Here is a 6,938-nt window from a genome sequence, read left to right as displayed (position 1 = left end):
GTGGGACCCAGGCCGAAGGCAGACACTCAGCCTCTGAGCCACCCAGGTGTCCTGAAAGGCATTTTAAAGTATTTCTTGTTCTTCAGTTTTCTCACATCCAAAATGTGAATAGCACATTATTTCTAATCTTTCCTCCATAGATAATAAGTTCTGTAGAAAAGCTTAATGAATCTTTGGGTTCTGGAAAGACCTTCTATTAAATAAAGACCTGAAGCTCCTTTTCCCTCTGTTCATTGGAAGTTGGATTCCTGAAGATTGAAATTCCACTGCCGTGGAAGCCAAAAAGAGTCAGGCTTGCATCTGACTCTGGCTCTTAGCAGCTGTCAGACCTGGGCAGACACTTAACGCTTCTGAATTCCAGTTTCCTTATCTACAAAATGAAGGAATTTAACCCGATGAGTTTGAAGCCCCCTGCCAGTTGGAATATTGGTGAGTTGTGAAAGCAGAGACACACAAAAAAAAGAGCATAATGATTGGAAGGTGTCATTAATACCTCTCATGTCCTTACGTACCACATGCTCTACATTTTAAATAAGGATAAATTAAGCCCATTATTATCTGGATCCCTAGGTGAGGTAGACTGACTGGCTTGGGATCCTTAGTAAGGGATCTTGGGGTAAAAAGGAAATCCCCTCCATCCAGTCTCTGAACAGTTCATATGAACACGAAGAAAATGGGACACATTTCCCCGTCCCTTGGGTTGAAACACTGACGTGCACATGACCACATGTGCTCTTCTGTTGTGTACAGTAGAAACACACTGCATATTATATAGGTATCACACATGACTTGAAAAGGACTTTAAAAAAAAAAAAAAAAAGAAAAGGACTTTTTTCCTTTTTCTTCATTGAATCACTTGAAAAACAGCAGAGCCCAGGGTCAGAAGTGTGTGACTGTTCACGATCAACTCTTATAAGAATGCTCACACAATGGGATCCCTGGGTGGCGCAGTGGTTTGGCGCCTGCCTTTGGCCCAGGGCGCGATCCTGGAGACCCGGGATCGAATCCCACATCAGGCTCCCGGTGCATGGAGCCTGCTTCTCCCTCTGCCTATGTCTCTGCCTCTCTCTCTCTCTCTGTGACTATCATAAATAAATAAAAATTAAAAAAAAAAAAAAAAAAAAAAGAATGCTCACACAAGAAGTCAGGACTGGTTTCTCCCAAAACCCTAATGAATAGAGTCAGGCCAGGATTGAGGTGAGGCATAGGAGGACACTTGGGTCTGGGACCTCTGGTAGGCTGTGTACTGCGTACTAACCAACCCCATTTGCCTGATTTCCACGGGATAAGCTTTTACAAGGATTTTTTTTTTTAACGATTATTTTTAAAAGTCAAGTTAGATCAACGTTATGACTGGAAGCAAAGAATGCATTTTTCTCCCCCCAGTGCAGGAACAGGACACATTAAAATCAAACAATAACCTGTGGTTGAAAGATGGGAAAATAAGAAAATCAGTCAGGCATCCAGCATAACTGGGTCCAAGAGAGGGAGGTATCACTGATGGTTTTCATTTGCCAACAGTAGACTCCAACTCTGGCCTGATTAAGCAGAGGATTCTCAGAAACCTTGCAAGAGTTTGAAAAACCAGGCTTTGAGTCTGTACTGCAAGGAACTGGCCATGCCTGCCCGCACGCTCCCCAGTGCGGATTAGGCCTCCTGCTTTCCCATCTTCAGATTCAAGTTTTCACTTGGATGCACCCAATCCGTGGGCCCCGGTAGGATGCCTCTGCCCTTGTTGCAAGAGAAGCTGAGGAAATGAGCACTGGGATTCTGGAAAGAAAGCTGTCTCTGCCTCCTGAGGGGTGGAGGTGGGAAGTCTTCAAATGTATTAATTAAATTATTGGCAGTCTCAACTGATTCAGGGGTTTAATGAAAAACTAATGATAGAGGTGTGGACAGCAGGAGGGGAAACCAACATTTTCCCCAGGCCACCAAAAGTGGGAAGCCATTACCACCACCCTCTGACCCGAAAAGATAGGGAGTGGTCATGAAATGTGATGAGGCGGCTAGCTGTAGGAGTTGCCATTATCAGCGTGCCTCTCGGCACTGGGGACGCTGGTAAATAAGCACCTGGTTCCTTTCTCTTCCTGCCTTTCGGTCTCCTGCTGGAGCCTCCCATTGACTGAGCACATTCAGAAGCCAGTGGTCCCAGGAGCCCACGATGCAGGCCTTGGGCGTCAGGCTTTCACGTACACAGCAAGGTAAGGAAAGGTAGATGCTGGATGTGGAGGGCAAGTGGAGAGCATTCAACACTTGGGAAGGGTGATCAAAGCTGAAGACTAACTATCAAAAAAGAAGAGAAGAGAAAAGAATAGGAAAGGAAAGGAAGCAAAAGAAAAAAAATCAAAGAAAAAAAAAAGAAGAAAATGTTTCCCACTCAGTCACAGGAAAGGGGCGCAACTGGAAACACGCAGCGCTGCTGCTGGCCTCATCCTCCTGGAGGTTCCCACACCTGTTGTCTCTTCGGTTGCCACATCTTCCCCTTTCCTCTTTTTCTCGTATCCTGGGTTCACAAAAGTTGTTTTAAGAGTTTTGCCTCTTCTTCTCTTAGGAAACTTTTTCCTCTTTTACATTTGCCCTATGTACCTCCCTAACTCATTCACACTGTCTTCTCCAATTTTATTAAAACAAAAAGTGCTCCGGAACAGGAGTCATGTGTTCCACGTTCTAGTCCTTTCCCAGCCTCCTTATGCCACCTCACTGGGAAGGGGCGAAAGACCTCTCCCCTCTGGAGTCTGGTCTACTGCTTCCTCCTCCACCTAGCAAGGGGTTTTTTTGCATTTCTTTTTTCAGTCATCCCAGAAATTCCCTGAGGACCCACTGTGTGCCTAACAAGGTGCTTCATGTTGGTGATACAAAGTAGAGGGAGGACATAGTGACTCAGCCCTCAAGCACCTTTCAGCGAGCTGAGGAAGCTAGATCCTGTGAGGTGGTTAAATCAGTGGGCGTGCTTCACAGGGGAACATACTGCCAAGCAGTCAGGGTGCTGCGACAGCACGTGCTAGGGCGACACAGACCTTGTGTGTGTATGTTTGGGGGGATAAACAAGCAAGACTTCCTGGAGGAAGTATGTGACCCCATGGGGGTAGGGATCTCGGTGTGCTTTGTTCTCTGCTCTATCCCCAGGGCCTGGAAGAGTTCCTGGCACATAGTAGGCACCTCACGAACGCTGTGGAAGGGACAAGTGAATGTAACGACGTTCAGGCCAAGACCTGAGGGGTGGCTACGAGCCGTCGAGCACAGGCAGCAAGGGGAGCAGGTAGGGAATGGATGAGCAGCACGATGGAAGTCCTGAGGCAAGAGAGATGAGGGTGCAGTGGGACAGGGAGGGGACGGTGTCGGCCGGGGACAGTGCCAGGGAGGAGGCAGGTCTTAGGCCAGACTGAGATTTTGATGATATTCTTAGAGAATGGGGAGCCATTAAAGCATTTAAGGAAAAGAGAGACAAAATGCAGTAGGAGTTGGTTCGGGTGATCATTAAAACATAGCCTCTGTCCTCTATAAAGTAACGAGGATTGATGGAGGTCTGCAGTTGGCATGAGGCTGGGGCCAGTGACCTGGGTGCCAGGATAGGAATCACAAGTTCCAGGGTGCTCTGAGATCCCAGGGACAGAGAGAAGACAGCCCAACGTGGTGGCGAGGGCTCCAGGGCAGGAGGTGGGCATGTGTGTGTGGGGGGGTTAGGGAAGGGGGACACCTTCTCTTTTAACAGGCAACATTTGCAAAGATCTTAGGAAAAGGGAAATTGCAACAATTTCGGGATAGAAGAGCCTTCTGGATAAAAAGGAGGAACAAAGGTCTGGGTACAGGACAATAGGGAGCCCCGCTTGCAGGAGCAGCTGCACAGTCGTGGAGGGCTGGGACAAAGAGGAGAAAGGGAAGGGAGTTCAGGCTCTTTTTTTTTTTTTTCTTTCCCAAGTTTATTGACAAATAACTGACAGATATAACTGTGCATATTTACAGCATACAGACCCGAGGATTTGATGGCCACATACGTGGGAGAATGATTGCCAAGATCAAGATAACAAACACATCCGTCCCCTCCCGTGTGTGTGTGGGGGGGGGGGGGAGGGTTGGGGTGGGGAAGGTGAGAACACTTAAGATCTCTCGGCAACTTTCAAGGATACAGTACAGTCTGTATCGTTAGCTGTAGTCCCCACCGTGCTGTACAGCAGACCCTCAGAACGTACTCATCTTCCAAGTGAAAGTTTACACCCTTTGACCCGTGTTGTCCCATTTACCCCCTCCTAGGCCCCTGGCACCACCATTCTATTCTGTTTCTATGCGTTGGACTCTTAATTTTTTTTTTAAGTCTGCATATAACGGATACCATACAGTATTTGTCTTTCTCTATCTGGCTTATGTCACTTAGCATGATGCCCTTTTCTTTTTTTTTTTTTAATGAAATACAATTTTTCATGGCATGTTTCCGTTCATCAGTCTAAGGGCATTTCAGTTGTTTCCATATCTCAGCTACTGGGAATAATGGTGCAATGAACACAGGAAGGCAGATACCTCTTAGAGATAGAGATTTCATTTCCTTTTGGTGTATTGCCAGAAGCAAGGTGGCTGGATCCTTTAATCGTCCTATTTTTAATTTTTGGAGACCCTGGCGCACTGTTTTCCACGATAGCTATACCAATTTACATGCCCGCTAACAGTGCCCAACCTGGACAATGTTTGTTATCCCTTGTCTTTTTGATAATAGCAATCCACCATAACTCCTGGTGGTTTTGATTGTTATTTCCTGATTATTAGTGACGCTGAACACCTTCTCATGTGCCACCTTCCCAGGAAGGCTCCTTGGAAAAACTTCTCTTTGGGTCCTTTGCTAAACTTTTAACTGGATTATTTTGTTTTGCTACTGAGTTGTAGGAGTTCTTTATATGTTTCAGACGTTAACCCTTTCCCAGACATATGGTTTGAAAATATTTTCTCTCATTCTGAAAAGGTTGCCTTTTCAATTTTTTGATGATTTCTTTTGCTGTACAGAAGTTTGTTGGGTGTTGTTGCTGTTGTTGCATAGTTGATGTAGTGCCACTTGTTTATTTTGACTTTTGTTGCCTGTGTTTTTGATGCCTTATCCAAAAAGTCATTGCTGAGACCAATGTCAACAAACATTTTCCCTATGTTTGCTTCTGGAAGTTTAATAGTTTTGATCTTAGGCTTAAGTCTTTAATCCATTTTGAGTTAATTTTTGTGCATGGCGTAAAATGGGAATCCACTTTCATTTTCATTTTTCGTCCTTCTAGATGCCAGTTTTCTCAATACCATTTGCTAAAGAGACTATCCTTTCCCTATTGTGTGTTTTTTGTCACGTTGACAAAGATTGGTTGACTATATATGCGTGGGTTCATTTCTGGGTTCTGTATTCTATTCCACAGGTGTATGTGCTTGTTTTTATGCCATTACCATACTGTTTTGATTAATAGAGCTTTGTAATATACTTTGAAATGAGGCCTGTGATGCCTCCAGCTTTCTTCATGTACTTTTTCTTTCTTTCTTTTTTTTTTTTTTCGTGTACTTTTTAAGAATGTTTTGACCATCCATGGTCTTTTGTGCCCCCACACAAATGTTAGGATTGTTTTTCTATTTCTGTGAAAAGTGGCATTGACATTTTTTTCTTAGTTTCAAGTTTTTGTTTAAATTATACTTAATTAACATACAATGTAATATTACTTTCAGGTGGATAACTTTGATAGGGGTTGCCTGAGAATGGAGACCACTTTGCGTAGTATGAGCATTTTAACAATATTAATTATTCCATTCTCTAACATGGGTGTCTTTCCATTTATTTGTGTCTTCTTCAATTCTTTAATCAACATCTTATAATTTTCAGTGTCCAGATCTTTTACCTCTTTGGTTAAATTTCTTCCTAAGTATTTTATTGTCTTTGATGCTATTATAAGTGAGACTACTTCCTTAATTTCTTTTTTGGATAGTTCACTACTAATGTATAGATAGAAATACAGCTGAGTTTTGTATGTTAATTTTGTATCCTGCAACTTTACTAAATTCATGTATTAGTTCTCACTGTTTGTAGGTGGACTCTTTAGGGTTTTTTATATATGTATCATAAGATCGTGTCATCTGCAAATAGAGATACTTTGAAACATTCTCTTCCACTTTGGATGCTTTTTAGTTGTTTTCATTGTCTAATTTCTGTGGCTAGGGCTTCTAGTACCATGCTGCAGAAACATGGGGAGAGTGGGCATCCTTGCCTTATTCTTGATTTTAAAGGAACAGTTGTTAACTTTTCACCATCAAATGTGCTTTAGCTATGAGCTTTTCATATAGGACCTTTTTATGTTGAGGTACATTCCTGCTACACATGTTTGTTAAGAGTTTTTTATTATAATAGGATAGTGAATTGGGATCCCTGGATGGCTTAGTGGTTTAGTGCCTGCCTTCAGCCCAGGGTGTGATCCTGGAGACCTGGGATCAAGTCCCACATCAGGCTCCCTTCATGGAGCCTGCTTCTCCCTCTGCCTGTGTCTCTGCCTCTCTCTCTCTCTCTCTCACTCTCTCTATCTCATGAATAAATATATTTTTTAAAAAAGAGTGAATTTTATCAAATGCCATTTATGTATCTATTAAAATGATTATATGATGTTTATCCTTCATTCTGTTAATGTGGTATCATTTATTGACTTGCATGTGTTAAACCATCTTCTATCCTAGGGCTAAATATAACTTGATCATGGAGTATGATCCTTTTAATGTGCTCTTAAATTAAAGTTTATTAGGTTTTTATTTTTGAGAGAGATACTCTTTTGGGGTGCCTGGGTGGCTCAGTAGGTTAAGGGTCTGGCTCAGGTCACAATCTTGTGGTTGTGGGATCAAGCCCTGTGTACATCTCTGTGCTTGGTGTAGAGTCTGCTTGAGATTCTCTCTCTTCTTCTCCCTCTGCCCCTCCCCCCCAAAGTAGGTAAATAAAT

The sequence above is a fragment of the Vulpes lagopus genome, chromosome 8 (genome assembly GCF_018345385.1).
Source record: "Vulpes lagopus strain Blue_001 chromosome 8, ASM1834538v1, whole genome shotgun sequence".
Lineage (NCBI taxonomy): Eukaryota > Metazoa > Chordata > Mammalia > Carnivora > Canidae > Vulpes > Vulpes lagopus.
Note: the sequence above shows the minus strand (reverse complement) of the source record.